The sequence below is a fragment of the Lepidothrix coronata genome, unplaced genomic scaffold (assembly GCF_001604755.1).
Source record: "Lepidothrix coronata isolate B3197 unplaced genomic scaffold, Lepidothrix_coronata-1.0 Scaffold15, whole genome shotgun sequence".
Classification (NCBI taxonomy): domain Eukaryota; kingdom Metazoa; phylum Chordata; class Aves; order Passeriformes; family Pipridae; genus Lepidothrix; species Lepidothrix coronata.
The window spans coordinates 2,250,653-2,265,742 of record NW_016690195.1 but is presented as its reverse complement, the minus strand read 5'-3'; the positions used below and the strand labels follow the sequence as shown (position 1 = coordinate 2,265,742).

Sequence of the window (15,090 nt, the reverse complement as noted above, 5' to 3'; positions counted from 1 at the left end):
TTCTCTTGTGATGGCAATATAGAAGTAAATAATGACCCTACAAAAGGCTAGTTTGGGCAACTAGCCTTCCCTAAAAATTGAGGATGCTTCATTGCTCTCAGTAGTTGTAAAATTAGATGGCTTATTAGCTACTAGGCTACATTTTTTTGTGTGCCTTTGGCCAAATGCCCCTGCAGACTGTCCCGAATTGTCCAACTTCAAAACCTTCTTCTCTTCACTATTCCCAAAGCTGCAACTTGCTACAGCATTTGCAAACAGCTGCACTTTTCGGCAAGGCAGAAATACTCTCAAATTTAGCTACGTTTGGCAACACCTGTCCCAGACGTTCACAGGACTCCAGCCATTGCTTCTCCCACCTCACAAATGGAACTGCTTTTGACCAACACAGCTTGCATCTACCCCAACTAAGCTCCTTCCACAGCCAAACCGCAGCACAGGCACATAAAATACGTGGCCAGTTGGCACTAGCTCACTCCTGGAGTTGATGGTACCTGCCCTTCAGATTTTCCAAAGGAGAGTAACCCTTGCTTCACACTATTCAATGCCTCTTTTGTTCTGGTTTTAATCCTGTGTCCAGCCATGGGTTTATTTGACTCCCAAACTGCTGTCAGCAGGAATGATGCCATTCGGTACTATTTACAAGAGATTCAGCACCTGCAGGCTCAAGCTGTGAGTCAAGAAAGACAATTATGGGAAAGTAAGTTATGCACAGAGCAGGAAGAGCAAGTATGTTGGAGTAATGTATTTTATTCAGAGAAAAGCCAGTGAGATGAGAGCAACTGTACTGTCAAGATTCACAAGCAGAAGAAGAAAAATGTAGGATATAGGCTAAAACCAACTCCACTTTTATTCTTTAAAAAAATCATGTGAAACAAAAACGTGTTTTTATTTTTTCATGGAAAAGGAGATACTTGGTCCAATTCACATTATTTTCATGAGGCATGAAGATTCAATGATATCACTTGTTTTTAAGGGACCAGCTGTGGAAGAGTACGGTCCGGGATGTCTCGAACCGGCCTCGGCTGCGCGCCGTGCTGGGCTCTCAGGAGCTCCCCTCCACGCAGCCGCAGCCATTTCCTAGATCTTCCCAAGTCTCCGCTCTTGGGAAGCCGCACGGGGCTCGGAGCCGCCCGCGAAGCTCCGTGAGGCGGAGCGAGCGGCCCCGCTACAGAACCACCTCCGCGTCCACCTGGCCCCGCGGCAGCAGCGGCGCAACGCCGCCATCTCGCGGCTGCGAGCGCGGCAAAATGGCCCCCCCGGCCGCCGCGCCAGGGCGGGCTCGGGGAGGGGAGCGTGACTGTGGGGGCGCTGCGCGTCAGGGACAGCGAGGGCTCCGCAGGGGCAGGGAGGGGAGGGTCGGGGAACAACAGGGGATAAACCCCACGAGGCAAAGGGCGCCAGGTGCCTCATCGGTAAATGCCGGGCTGCGGTATGAGGAGCGCACCTCTCGCCTGAGGCAAGCAGGGCGGCTTTTATTTTACACAGAAATTACCATCTTCCCGGAAAATTTAGTAAGGGGCATGAGAAAAAAAAAAAAAGATTTTAGGAGAAATTTCAAAACTATGAAGGCAGATCTATGTCTGATGAGAAGAAAGAAGGGTTTTCTTGCTCTCTGCTTGTTCTGTAACAGCCAAATGCACTCTGGTGTTATTTCACAGAATCACAATAAATTAGCCTGGAAAAGACCTCTAAGGGCATCAAGTCCAAGCTATGACCGATCACCACCATGTCAACTAGACCAAGGCACTAAGTGCTACATCCAGTCTCCTTAAACACCTCCAGGGACAGTGACTCCCACCACCTCCCTGGGCAGTCCATTCCAATGTCTAATCACCCTTTCTGAGAAGAAATTCCTCCAAAGGTCCAATCTGAACCTGTTCTGGCATGCCTTGAGGCTATGTCCTCTCATCCTGTCACTAGTTATCTGGGAGAAGAGGACACCCCACCTCGCTGCAACCTCCTTTCAGGTAGTTGAAGAGCTAAGGTCTCCCTTGATCCCCCTCTTCTCACAGCTTGCAGATGTCAGCATGTAGGGAGAGGACTGTTCCACCCCATTTTCCTGCCAAACTTCATTGCTTTGAAATTTCTCATACCACGTGCCTGCCTCCAGCTAAATTTCTGCTTGAAATTTTCCTAAAAATAGTTCTGCCAGGACCAAAACTGGTTAGGGGTGAAACACTTGTTCTTGCCCATGTTAAAATAATTTACAGTCATTTTGTACCATCAAACTTCACACATTTGTGCAAAGTAGAGTGAGTCCATGCTTTGAGGCATGGATTTGGCAAGGAGCCAGGGATGTAGCTTTAGCCCAAACTATTAAAATGTTAAAAGCTGTAGAAAATATTCTTCTCAGCAGGGACGTTTTAGACTTTGGCAGCTAAAATCTTTGAAGTTGCATTAAATTCCAGTGTAGGACCACCATGGATAAAGGTACCTTTCCCTTCCAGTGCTGTCTGCAGCTGCTGCAGACTTCAGCTTCATTACTGGATGCCTCAGATGCCTCAGTTTAGTGGTTTTTGTGCTTAACTTTCATTATTGATGGCTCACGGAGAGAGTGGCAGCTCCACGCCATCAGCTCAGGGCCTGTTACACCCTCCGCTCAAGCAGCAATGAATATCATACCATAGATGTTTCAGCCCCACACCCATGACCCATACAGGTGTAGATGTGAAGCCATGGGGTGGATTTGTTTTCTATTTGGTCTCTAAAAACCTGGGCAGTTAAACATTCACAGAAGTTAACGTTAAGGTCACAAAGCCACATAAACCACTCCGGAACACGGGGATTGGCTGTGCAACCATCGTTCCAGCCCTTGTGCATGAGCATGAAAGGGCATCTATACCACAGGCTTCTGGCTTTGGTTGGATGGTGTTCAGTCTGTGGTACCCCTGTGTCATGGTGACAGAGGCCCTGAGCATATGAAGATCATCGCCTTAGCAATCCAAGTGAAACTGAAGTGACGGTGTCAGGGAGTCGTGCGTCTTAGTATTGCTCAGTAACTGAGCATCAGGAGCTCAGGCACAGCCAGACCTCAGTCCTTCTCTCTGATAGCTCCACATGCCTCACTTTCTCATTGGCTTGGGAGGCTCATGTTCTTCGTGGGCATGAGCAGGACAGGTAGCTTTGTGGTCTCTGAGATGTTAAATGTTTGCAAACCTAAGGTGGGCATTAAGAACCAAGTATTTTCTGCTGTTAAAGGAGTGCATCTCCAAAATAAGAGAGATCACTGTAATTTATACAAACATGCCTTTTCTTTTCACTTTGCAATGAGTTCTGCTACTGAGACCTCTGTGACTTGTCCGCCAGGACACTCAACTTCTGTCGGGGAAACCAACTTTCACCCACCACGAGCACACAGCAGTACAGTCTCAGAAATCCGGGCCATTGCATCCTCCTCCTCTCCCACCAAGGCATAACTCGGACAGCGCAGGGATTTCCCTCTCCCGGAGCCTCCGCAGCTTCTTCCAGCGCGGTCGGAGCCCACCCCCTGCTGGGGACTCGGCTCCGTCTGCCAGCGCGGCCGCATTCCTCCCCTCCATCCCCGCGCTCCGCAGGCTCATGGCATTTGTATACGCATCACACAGTTTCCGTCTGGCTGCACAGCAAGCAGTCCTCTGGAGCTCACAAATACCCAGTTTGTAGCTGACAGTGCATTACTTTCCTGACACACAGTCATGCTCTGCTGTCTCCAGCAAGAACTGGGGAGAGACTGTAGTTGTCTTCAAGCCATTAATTTTGAGGACTTTTAAAAAAATTTATATCAAAAGAATCCTTCCTTTCTATTCTTTGTTATATGCATTTAATAGTGGGTTTGGTTTTGTTGGTTTTTTGTTTTGTTTTGTTTTTTAAATATATATTTTTGCTGCAGTTTTGGACAGCATTGCTGCAGCTTCAGCAGGGAAGCAGTTTATCTGGAGGGTCAGTGAAATCCCAGTGTCTGGTTGCCCTGGTTTCTTTCAATGAGGAGGGAATGCTGCAGCAATGAAAATTACCTGCTCTTAGTCACTGGAAATCTTACATGTTTGGGAAGTGACTAAGCTGTCCTTTCTATACAAGGACACTGCCTTGTATAGATGAAGAAGAAGAAAAGAATTTTCAGTTTGTGGAAAGTTAGAGATCAACAAATTGAAAACGATAGCAGAGCTCTGGAAAACCTCAGGAGTGGGGTTTTCTATAAGGGTCAGCAGGAAGGAGACGAGGTGCAGCAGGTGGTGGAAACACTGCTTGTATAAGTTTGGCTTCTGTCATTAATTTTTCCCATGAACATAGCAACAATTTCAAGCCCTGAAACACAAGTTTTTAGTGAGCTGCAGATTTTCCTTTCTGTATCCAATTGAGACATACATGAAAATACTACTTGGATTTCACCAGAATAAATTGACTGTGGGAAGAGAGTCCAAATATGCTTCATAGGGCATGCAATGAAGATCTTACTAATCCTATATCTAGAACAAACCAGAAAATGCTGGTCAATTGATCAGTTTCCTTTCAGTCAAATTCATAAAATCATGTTACCATGCAGTTCCCATGACAAATCAGTAACACGCTGGAGAGACCTCTCATGAATTTCCATCTTACCTATTCAGGAGCACAAGAAATGTCTCTGGGAGCATCTGGTGGGAAGACCATTTCCACTGTAACCTGAGATTACCTAGTCTATAAGGCTTTAAGAAGAAACTGCTGCTCTAGGAGGTCCCACAGATCAGCTGTCTAAGCAGAGTGAGTCTTTCTGCTTTACTTCTGTTTGCAGTGAGTTTCAGCAGTGCTAATGTTTCTGCCAGGGCTCACTGAAGGGAAGGCCTGCAGGGATTTAACTGTCAGTTTGAACTGATTTTGTGCTGACTCTTGGACCCAGAGGATATAATTTCTGGTCAGCTGTAGCCTTTCCTCCATGCTGGCACATTTAGTGGTGGCTTTCTGCATTTCTGAGAACTGCAGGTTATAATTTCTAGTAAAATAAACTGTTTCTTGTTCTTTTTACAGTCAATCAATAGCTGACTGGAGCTCCAATGTCAAGCATTGCTGTACACTGCCTAGAAGCCTGAACTGGCAGTGAGGAACTTCCATCTGCAGGACTCATCTCACCGTGTACTTCTGTTCTCACCTTCAGTTCGTCCAAATATAGCACCCCTGGGGCAGGAGCTGACTTCTGCCTTGTGTTTTTCTCACACCCTTGTGATCATTGTGGTCCTTAAACAAAAGGGCTTCTGATTCATTAACACATTTGAATAACCCCATGGGAACCTTCAAGCCTAACTGGGATAAGAGGTGCCACATTCCCAAACAGCCGGCAGGCTATACGATGGCTAATTTATTGGCACAAAATTACAGGATGACCCAGGCTGATCTGAGCCATAGCTTCTTGCTGCATATCCAGCCAGGGGGTCTATGGTGTTCTTTCCAAGTTTTCCAATTTGCTGGTTTGGCAGGATTCAGGTTTTTCGATAAAGTTGCAACCTCAGTTGACAGGCTAAGCCAAAATGAGGTCAAAGTACACAGAAATTATAACTGGAAATAAATGTTGGCAACTCTGAAATAAATACCAGTTTTGACTTCTGATTTTTTAATAAAAGCAAGACACTGATTTCTACATCACTTCCACCAGGGCAGCTAGCAAGGACAGAACAGTACACAACTCAGACTAGTCGTGCACATCCATGCATAGGAGGCAGATAGTGAGCAATGTTCATAGCCCAGAGGCATGGAAGCAGCCTTCAGCTGGGGCTTCAGGGCACTGCTACAGTGTGAATTAGACGTAGCTCTGTTCTGTCTCCACCCTAAGTGATAAACAAGGCATGAAAGTGGTAAAGTTAAATTATGTCATTCTTGAGCACTCTATGCTCCTTTTAGTGTGCTGAAATTTGTTCTACTAGCTTTGGAAGTTAGCATGCAGATATTTCACGGTCTTGGCTAACCATGCATTTGTTAACTTCTCAGATGTCACATGAAGGGCCTGCTCTCTGTCTCCTTTGTCTGTGAGGACCTTATAGGCTGTGCCAAAAATACAGCCAAGACAAGCATTTTGCTCCAGATGTAAGCTGCCCCAATTTTAACTCCTGCACACTGTTAACAGGCTTCAGTAAGTTTGGAAACCAGCATAAAACATAGATTTCTCTGAACTTCCAAACTTTGCAGTTTTTGCAGTGTGTTATATTTCTGGCAGGAAATCTGGATTAGATGCCAAGTTCATAGGAAATTCAGTATCCCAGTATAAAATGTTTATAGTTGGGTGTGTATCTCTAAGGGCACCTTCCAGTTGCTAAGTTAACATGATCAAAAGAATCCCCCATCCGAGAATCAATCAGCCATCTGTAGAATGCAGTGAAATTGCTTCCAATAAATAGTACAAGCATGAGGGAGCCTTTCCTGTCAGGGCCTCAGATCCAAAGTCCCTCACAGTATCTTCTTCAGGACCTCAGCATCTCCTGGTGTCTAGACTGTTTAGTTCATCGTTTTGATAGTGACAGAACCATGATTAAAACTGTAAGAGGACATGTTATTTGCTTTCACGGTATAAACCAGAAGCTTGATCTTACCCTAGCAAAGGCAAATCCTTAGTGGTTCTAGATTCACAAACATAGCAATAACTAAGTGGCAGTCTTCAGACTTCTTTATTATAAATATGTGCTTTAATAATTTTTCCAAGATATAAAATTTGCATATACATTTGTAAATTATATATTTGGCCTGGTTGCACAATACAATGTATCTTCTCATACTAGGTAATGTATTTACATGACACTATTACTAGAACTATAGGGTGGTAGGAGGTTAGCTTCACAAATACCCTGTCCTTATTCATACCTTATAAGGATAAGCTAAAACATCTCCATTATGTAGATTGCAAACATGCCAAACTAGTGTATAAGTATACTCCATGGTTAAATGATCTTACTATTCCGTGAGCAGGAACGATGTGATAGTCCTTACATTAAAATTGACTGCTTTACACCTATTTCACTTTTACATTGAAAAATATTTGCTCATCTATAGAAACTAAAATAAATTTTAGGGAACCTCTTCAGAAGTGTTCTTGATTTCCATTCGTTACCCATTTTTGTGGAAAGCCGTTATAGAAACAGTTAGTATCTTAGTAAGCAGACTTCACAGAGCAGGCACACAGATGTGAGAATTGAGCTCCTCCCCAAAGCTGTGATGTCTGGCTGGACAGGCTGAACCTCCACCAGCCAGTGACTGCCCCAGCTCCAGGTGTTTTTCAGTCTGGGTGCCTTCAGGAGTTCCCAGCTGCTATTCCAGGTCTCAGGCCTTGCCTGTGTGTTTGATTGAGGAGCAGATCCATAATGGCTGTAACCCCTGGCTGCATGGTGGTTGTGTCACTGCCATCCTGTAGCCTGTGTGCTGCTTACAAGATGTCACTGATGACAGTGCATTTGGTCCTGTCAGAGTCCCTTTTTATGTGTCTCAAACCCCCCATAGAGCACAGCATGTTCAGCAATCAGCTGAGCAAATTAGGCCCAGGAGTGCAGTAGAGCATACTGCAGCAAAAGGCAGCAAGCTGCTGGGAAAGCTGCGTGTGTGACCTTACACAGCATTTGTCCTTTTATGGCTGGCTGAGGCCAGCAATGCTCTCAGGAGGACAGCTGCACACTCCCTTCTGGGGGGCTGTTGCCAAGCCACTGGAATTCTGCCGCTATAACTAATGAACTCACTTAGGAACCTCTGAGTTGGGTTTAACATTTTGCAAAATGCATTTATTCCCAAATTCACTGGTAAAGATGTCCAGCTGGTCTGGATACACATGATTTCACAGGACACAGACTTCACAGCCAAAGGTTAAGGAAGTTAAGGTACAAACTTAAAATCACATTTGTTCTTTGAATAGTTCACCAGATTATGTGATTTTCCACCAAATTAGTAGCAGATGAATTGTCAAGGTTCTGTTGTCTTGTCTGACAAAAAAACTGTGCTTGAGGAAAGGAGGAACTTTCACACACTGTAAGGGTGCCGGAGAACATGCAGTTGGGGAGCAGTGGTACCTTATGGCGAATTAGACAGAAGGATGCCCTCTTCAGCACAAACTCCGGTTCAGCTAGAACACTCGCCCTAACAGTCTTTGCCAAGTTCTTCATCTGTAAGAACAATCAGTAAGAAGAGAACTGGGTGCATTTAGTCTACTGTGTGCTTCTAGTAATCTCTTATGCTGCAGTTAGTACCTGGATAAAGTAATTTGTGACAATACATTTCCTTGGCACCAAACAGCCACTAATGGCCATGCAAAAGAGCATGTAGGTAGTTCTGTTCAGCTCCAGATAAGCAAAAAACAGTCTGCAAGCACAGGATGCTATTAAAACCAAAGGGAGTTTTGATACTGAGTTTGACTAGCACAAAAGCACACCCTTTACATGGGAGACTCACTCTGTGGTGAGGTGGAGGAAGCCTCTTTGCCCTCCTACTGCTCCTTGTGGATAAATTCATGTGTGTATTAGCCTCTACCTAAGCCAAAGGCTTTAACTACGGAGCTTTACCTTTATTCTCTGATATAACTGCTTCCTTAGGTACTTTGCCAGTAGCTTCCTTGGAGTTTAATGTACCATCTTCATTCTCACATTGGCAAGACTTCTCAGCTCTCTCTCAAAGTTCATCAATAGAGAGGTCTATATATTTGTAAAACATTACGGTGATTTAGTAAGTGAAAAATTGAATAGCAGAAGGTGGTTCTGTATGTAACACCATCTCTACATGATCATTGTTTATCTTCTCAGAGGGAACCTGCAGTAGCTGTTGTAAATTCACACAACAGAAGAATACTTCCTTTCCTGCTCTGCCTACACCAGAAAATAAAGGGTGGCTGGCTGGAGAAAAGGAGAAGATACAGGAATGACTATAAAAGAAGTGGTCGAGAAGCTCACAGCATTTATTGTTCTCAAACTGAGAAAAAAAATAAATTTATCCATATCAAGAGTTTTGAAGAATTGGTGTATAAAACAGAGATTTAAAGATTTAGGAGTGCTGCAACCTGACAGCAGAACAGTAGGCAACATACCCATGCTTGTTAGAAAGACAAAGATTATCATGATAGCCAAAGACTTATCAGTCTTTCTACAGTCATGGGCGATCTTTAGAACAATTTGTGAAGGAAAGAATAATTAAGACCTGAAGGTAAGTAGAAAATGATGTAGATAAATTTATTAGGGCAAACTCAGCTGGTATCTCTTGTTGATTTCCCAGGTATAACTAATTTATCTGGATGCTAAACTGACATGCTAACTTGCTAAGCCAGGTTAGTTTGATTCCTTGTGATGATTCTTGTCTTGGACTGGACAAATACCCTTAGAACTGGGTATCAAAGTGAATAAGGAGCCAGCACAAGACAACTTGGGCAAGGAATTACTTAGTGGGAAGGAAAATAATATTGCTATTCCTCAAGGTGTTGTGCCTGATCATCTTAAAGGTTTTCATTTATTACCGTGGCGCATGTAAGGAAGTTCTGAAGTATTGTCAGCATGAAAGAGGGATGGAACACTCACTGCATGCTACTAGTGGCTAAAGCAGTGGAAATAAGGTAGAATTTGTGGGGCAGAATACAAGCCATATATGAGGATGGGAGCTGGATTTGGATGTTGGATGTCAAAAGCGAACAGTTAATTAGGTTTATTTATTGGTGATACAGAAAGAGAAACACTTCTGTAAGTTCAGTCTTACTATTTGAGACAATTATCTGGTGTGAATCTCCCATGGGAGATGTCTCCTGCACTCACAAGGTAGGTGTGAACCCTACTGTTCCGTCAGCTAAAGCTGTGTCAGATCAGTCTGACCTTCAGAAGAGTGTCTGCTCCAAAAAGGCCACCCATAGCTCCGAGAGGCCTGCAGTGAGGAAGGAATGAGGGTAATAGTTGATCATATTATGACTATGATGGGTTGGTGATGAAAAAGGCAAACAGATGATTTATGTATCCAAAAAGGTTTTTCTAAAGCAGAGTACTGACATATTCTCAGGTATGTAAACCCAGAACTCATCTGTGCACAATTCAGGTGACCAAGGCTGAGATGAGCTCTTCCCAAATCTTCGTTCGCAAAGCCTAGCCATGATGATGACAGTTTAGGTGACCTGTATTCGAGGAGGAAGAACAACTCAAGACTGCACCATGTGCAGAGAAAGCTGCAAACATCAATGTGAGAATGGAAAATGTATTTGTTAACAGTGCCTAAAGGAACTGCGCTTGTTTAGTTTCATAGAGTGAAGGTTGAGGGGGCCTCTGTTGCCTTATTAAATGTATCATAGCAAAGGAAGATCTTTGAAAATTCTTAATATGATATTGGTAAAGGATCCTAGTCTGGTTAAGAATAAATTTGAACTCAAAATACAAAGTTCTGGAACTATCACAGCAGTGGTTATTGTCCAGCGTCCATTTTCAAAGTGTTGCTTGATATGTTGGTAATTCAGGTTTTTTGGTTTTTTCTGGGTTTTTCTCTGAGATAAATATGACAGTGAAGAGTCCTACAGATACAGAATTTTTCACTATTAATAAGATGCCTATAATGAGATCTTACTATCTCCTCTTTATTTTTGGTTCAAGCTTCAACATTGTACCTTCTCCAGCATGTTCTTAATATCAGTGTATTAGAGAAGTTTTAATTGTAAATGTTATTTTCTAATAATGGGGGAGTCTTGCTGAGCTGCTAGTCTTGCCTGAGAAATACTTACCAGCAGCTTACCCCCAAGAACTCCTGTGCCCAAGAAGCAAGATGTCAGGGGAGTTCTGATGCTTGGTATACATAAATAGCAAGTGACATTAGACATCAGAAATCCTTTGTAGGCAGTAAACTGGTACTTGTTTGTGACAACATAAATGTAAGGGTAAACTTCCAGTCCTTTTAGATTCTCCTTTGCCCTAACAGCCAGGAGTTGCTTTACAGATAAGCCTATTTTGGAAGCTGAATGAGTGAATGATGCTTCTGGACTGTTTGCAAACATGCCGACTTGTGGCTGTCATTAGGAATCAGCCCCACATCATTAGTCTGGGTTCAGCGTTTAAGAGATACTTCCTGTTGTGCTGGCATTTTTACAGCATCCTGGGATGGAAATTTGCAAGTGCAAGTAAAGTGTAGGGAAGACAGGAGCATGTTAAAAATTTACTTTGAAGAATTGAAACCCAGTTCTTTTCAGGAGCTTTTAAAGATCTTCATTTCAGTGGTACAGGTGGTACCTAATGTTTGATGAAAATCTAACATACAGATAGATTAGAGCTGTGAACTCTAAGTGGTTGCCACAGAGCAGGAAGTGAGGACTGTCTCCTCCCAGCAATACAGTCCAGTTGGTCCTCTCTTTTGGTACAGGGAAAGTCAAGGATTTGCAAAGATAAAAAAAGACGGAGCTAGACTTTTCTTGACAACTAGATAGCTCTGAAAGGAAGGGTGAACTGGATGAGATGCAACAGAACAAATCACACTGTTCTCTGGGTTTTTTCCCATCACCCTGTTCCCCAAGGATCATGGAGACATGGGCAAGTGTGTCTTGCCACCTGTAGGATGAACATTTGCAGGTTGAGTCCTGTAAGCAGGACACCAAAATGCTATTTACATTGCAATTATGGATCTGACTCTATGAAAAGGAGAGGATGTTTTGGACCATGAGGCCATATAAAGGCTGGGCTCTCAAGTTTTCCAGTGGTGTTCTTGATGGGTCTGTTGCTGATGCAAACATCTATGGATAAGTATTGGTGGTACAGTGACAAAACTTGGCCTCTGACCAGTAATGAAGGCCCAAAGTGGAGTTTGCAGAATGCTCCTTCATCCTCTCTGCACCATTGTTTTCTGTACAGAAATGAAGAAGAACATTCTTGTTACACACCTGTGAGATTTACAGAAACTCCCAGGTATGCTCTTTCCCCACCTTACGCAGCTCAGGCTCATCTCTTGCTCATGTAAGGAGGAGCGTGGTGAAAATTGTTGTCTGTCATCCTTGGATTTCTCTTTGTGCGGTTTACTGAGTACTGTGATAGTGCATGTTGCTCAGAATTGCTGTTGGGGGCATTGTGAGAATACAGTGAACTTTTGCAGCTTTCCTAGAAAGTAGGACAGGAGCAAAGAGGCAACAATGAAGCAGCTCTGCAAGGCAGAAAGATGTGTGAGACTCCTCTGCGGGGGCTCTTCCTCTCTGACTCATCTGAGAGCTATACTCCCACTTTTCATTTGAAAATGAACCTCTACCCCTCCCTCAACTGTAGTTGTCCCTAACAGTGTTGGCGTCACCTTTACACCTCTTTCTCTCACAAGCATGTGTGGGTGGTGCTAGCTTTGCACATGAAAACACTGGGTAGTGCTCAGCCCTGCTCTTTTGTTCTGGTAGTGGTCACCATTGGATACACTTTCTCTCATACTGTCAGAAATGTTTCCACCATAGCAAACATAAGGATGGAGACTGCTGCTGGGTGAGCTGCTCCTCCTACCACACAGTGAAAAACACCAGCCAGCAGAGACAAGGGTGGAAGGTCTCTACTCTGGAGTGCTGGCAACTGCCTTGCTATTGCTTTTTAAACACTCGTGAGACAGTCTTCCATTACATGTGAAATGAATCCATCAAAAGTGATGACAGGGGAACATGGATCAAACTGCCAGATGGAGGAAAGATATACTTACAAGAGTCCTTGCCAATCATACCAAACGTTTCAGATGGGAGCATGGTGACTCACAGGAGAGAGCTGCTTTTCTGCTGTGCTCCACGCAGGTGCACTGATAGCGACAGCATATTGCCACCCCAGGTGGGTGGAGGCTCTTTGAAACACAAAAGGAAGGAGTAAAAGACCTGAAAATTTGAATTTTGAAATTACTTACCCTTAGATTAATTCAGTCCTTCATGCTTTCCATTGCCTTCCTCAGGAGAGAAACAAATTTTCTGGTTCTGTAGCTGATTGTGATGGCCAAGCCACAACTTGACAAGTCTGGCACTACCAAGAGTCAATGGCCTGAGTCATAAATCCTGAATGCAGGCACATCCCTTGCAGGGAATCACCTTTCAGGGATGTGACAGATGTGACCTCACAGCCACCTTCCAGCCATGGGCTCCTGCTGCCCATAAGATCCATGTAAAGCATCAACTCATGTAAACCTGTAATCTCTTGGGAAGTTTCTGAATGGTGCTTAGCCTTTATAGATCGAATCCTGTATAAAGATTAGAAACAACGAGTTAAGGCATCTTTGGAATCACAAATTCCTTGTTCTTAACCCAAGGCCTTTTGCTGTTAGAATGGATGCACAGGGACCTGGTAACAAAGCTCAGCCCTTCACTCCAGCACAAACAGGATGTCGCAGCAACACACTCAGAAAGATTTAACAACAGCTCACCTGAAAAATGAGTCAACAGATCATCATTTTGAGGAGTGAGTGGAAAAGTGAACTTTCTGTTCCCAAGACGACAACGTTAAGCAAGGCTGAAAAGTGATGTTTTCTGTTATTGTGGAGATGCAGTCTAGTCTCCAGCACCCAGGATGGAGTCAGGCTGATTTCAGCATTACAGTCAGAACTGACTTAATCAATGGCAGTTTAATATCCTTCTCAATTGCTAGTGTCACTGCTGCTGCTTCACCTTTGCAGGGACCTGGCAGCCCAGTCCATCACAGGCCAGTATGGTTGCCGAAAGGATGAGCCTCTTTCAGACATACCCACTGCAAGAACTGGTGTCACATGTAAAGAACAAGATCAGGGCTGTGATACCCAGCATAAAAAACATGTAAGAACTCAGTGGTAGTTGGAGAGCTATTTCCGTGCACAAATGTTTCATGGGTGTTTTGGGTTTTTTTTCTCTAAACCATAAAAATAGAAGGCATGATGCTGAAGAAAGATCTGCTTGTTTTAGGCACTGGAGAAATTGTGCAGCAACAATTAGCCTTTATGCAAAGATTAGTCCTTAAGTAGGGAGGTATGGGTCTCTTTTAACACTGCTTGACTTTTCCACAGGAGGTTTTATATTTATAAGTGATTTTATATTTATAAGTGATTGTTCCTGCTCACACAGAAAACTTCTGTCTCTTCATCTGCTTCCCTGGAGACTTCTGAACTTGTCATCAACCTGATATCCCAGTCAGAGGAACACTTCCCCACTGTGCAATGAAAATTTATCAGCTAGTCCTTCAGCATGTCTCAACAACTCAGAGATTATTAACTCATCATTCAAGTGATTAATGCTCCTGGGTGTTTGAGAGGCATAACTCTGGTACTTATGAGGTGCATGGAGACCCTGGAAAAGAAGGCAGAAGTGGAATGCAAAGCATGACAGTTTGTACTGAAGGGCAGACTAACCCTGCTCTAGCTTGTATCCTGTACCCACTCCACCTGGGTTCTGTTTTAACTGGCCTCTGTAGGCCCCACAACACAAACAGTGAACAGCCCCTTTTAATCTCCTTCCTTTGTATGACAATCCAGATCTGCGGATTCTCAAGGGAGTGCATCTGAGAAGAAGTCATTTCACTTAGCACTGCCTAATTATAGCCATGTTGACAGCCACAGTTGTAACTCCTCTGCTAAGAGATTTTTAGTATTCATCATCAGGCTCCTCATTGGTTGCTGCAGAGTACCTGTCAGTCATGATAATTACTAATTTGTTTTAACTTGCCTTAGAAGCATTCCTAGAATTTATGGCTGTGCTGTGAATCGGCACAGGCCTTGTTATTCCAGCTTTGCCTTCTACTATGACAGAGGTATGGCAGAAATGCAACATATATAGGCATCATAGCCTGTCTATAAGTGATGCCTGACCATGATTCGTACATGTTTGAGCCACATACACCACCAGGAGCACCTTAGTATAAAATCAGTCCTGGGATTGCTTTTGTGGCTCTGCTCTCATTTTGAACATACACACTGACAGGTGTGTGTATATAATTTTCCAGAAGAGCTGGTCTGTCTGTCCTTGTACCTGTGACTGAGGCAGCTAATAAGGCTGCTGCATTCAAATAGAGTCAGGTCAAGAAAAGGAGATCAAGCAGGACAAACGATAAAGACTATTTCTCAGCCAGGCAGGCATGGGTCCAGTGCTGTGTCCAAAAGATCTCATGTTTTAGCCTCAAGAAAGCAAAGTTGCTTCAGAAGATTGTCATGCCCCGCATTACAACAGGGGATGTCAACAACATT

General features: G+C 43.8%; 1 long non-coding RNA gene across 1 annotated transcript; it reads right to left on the bottom strand.

Annotated features, from left to right (window-relative positions):
* Window positions 1-7,932: 7,932 nt before the first annotated feature.
* On the bottom strand, window positions 7,933-12,911 carry LOC108493215. The gene is made up of 3 exons (XR_001873409.1): window positions 12,796-12,911; window positions 8,487-8,615; window positions 7,933-8,090 (listed from the first exon to the last, which is right to left on the bottom strand). It is a non-coding gene; the product is annotated as an uncharacterized LOC108493215 (long non-coding RNA).
* Between the last annotated feature and the right edge of the window lie 2,179 nt (window positions 12,912-15,090).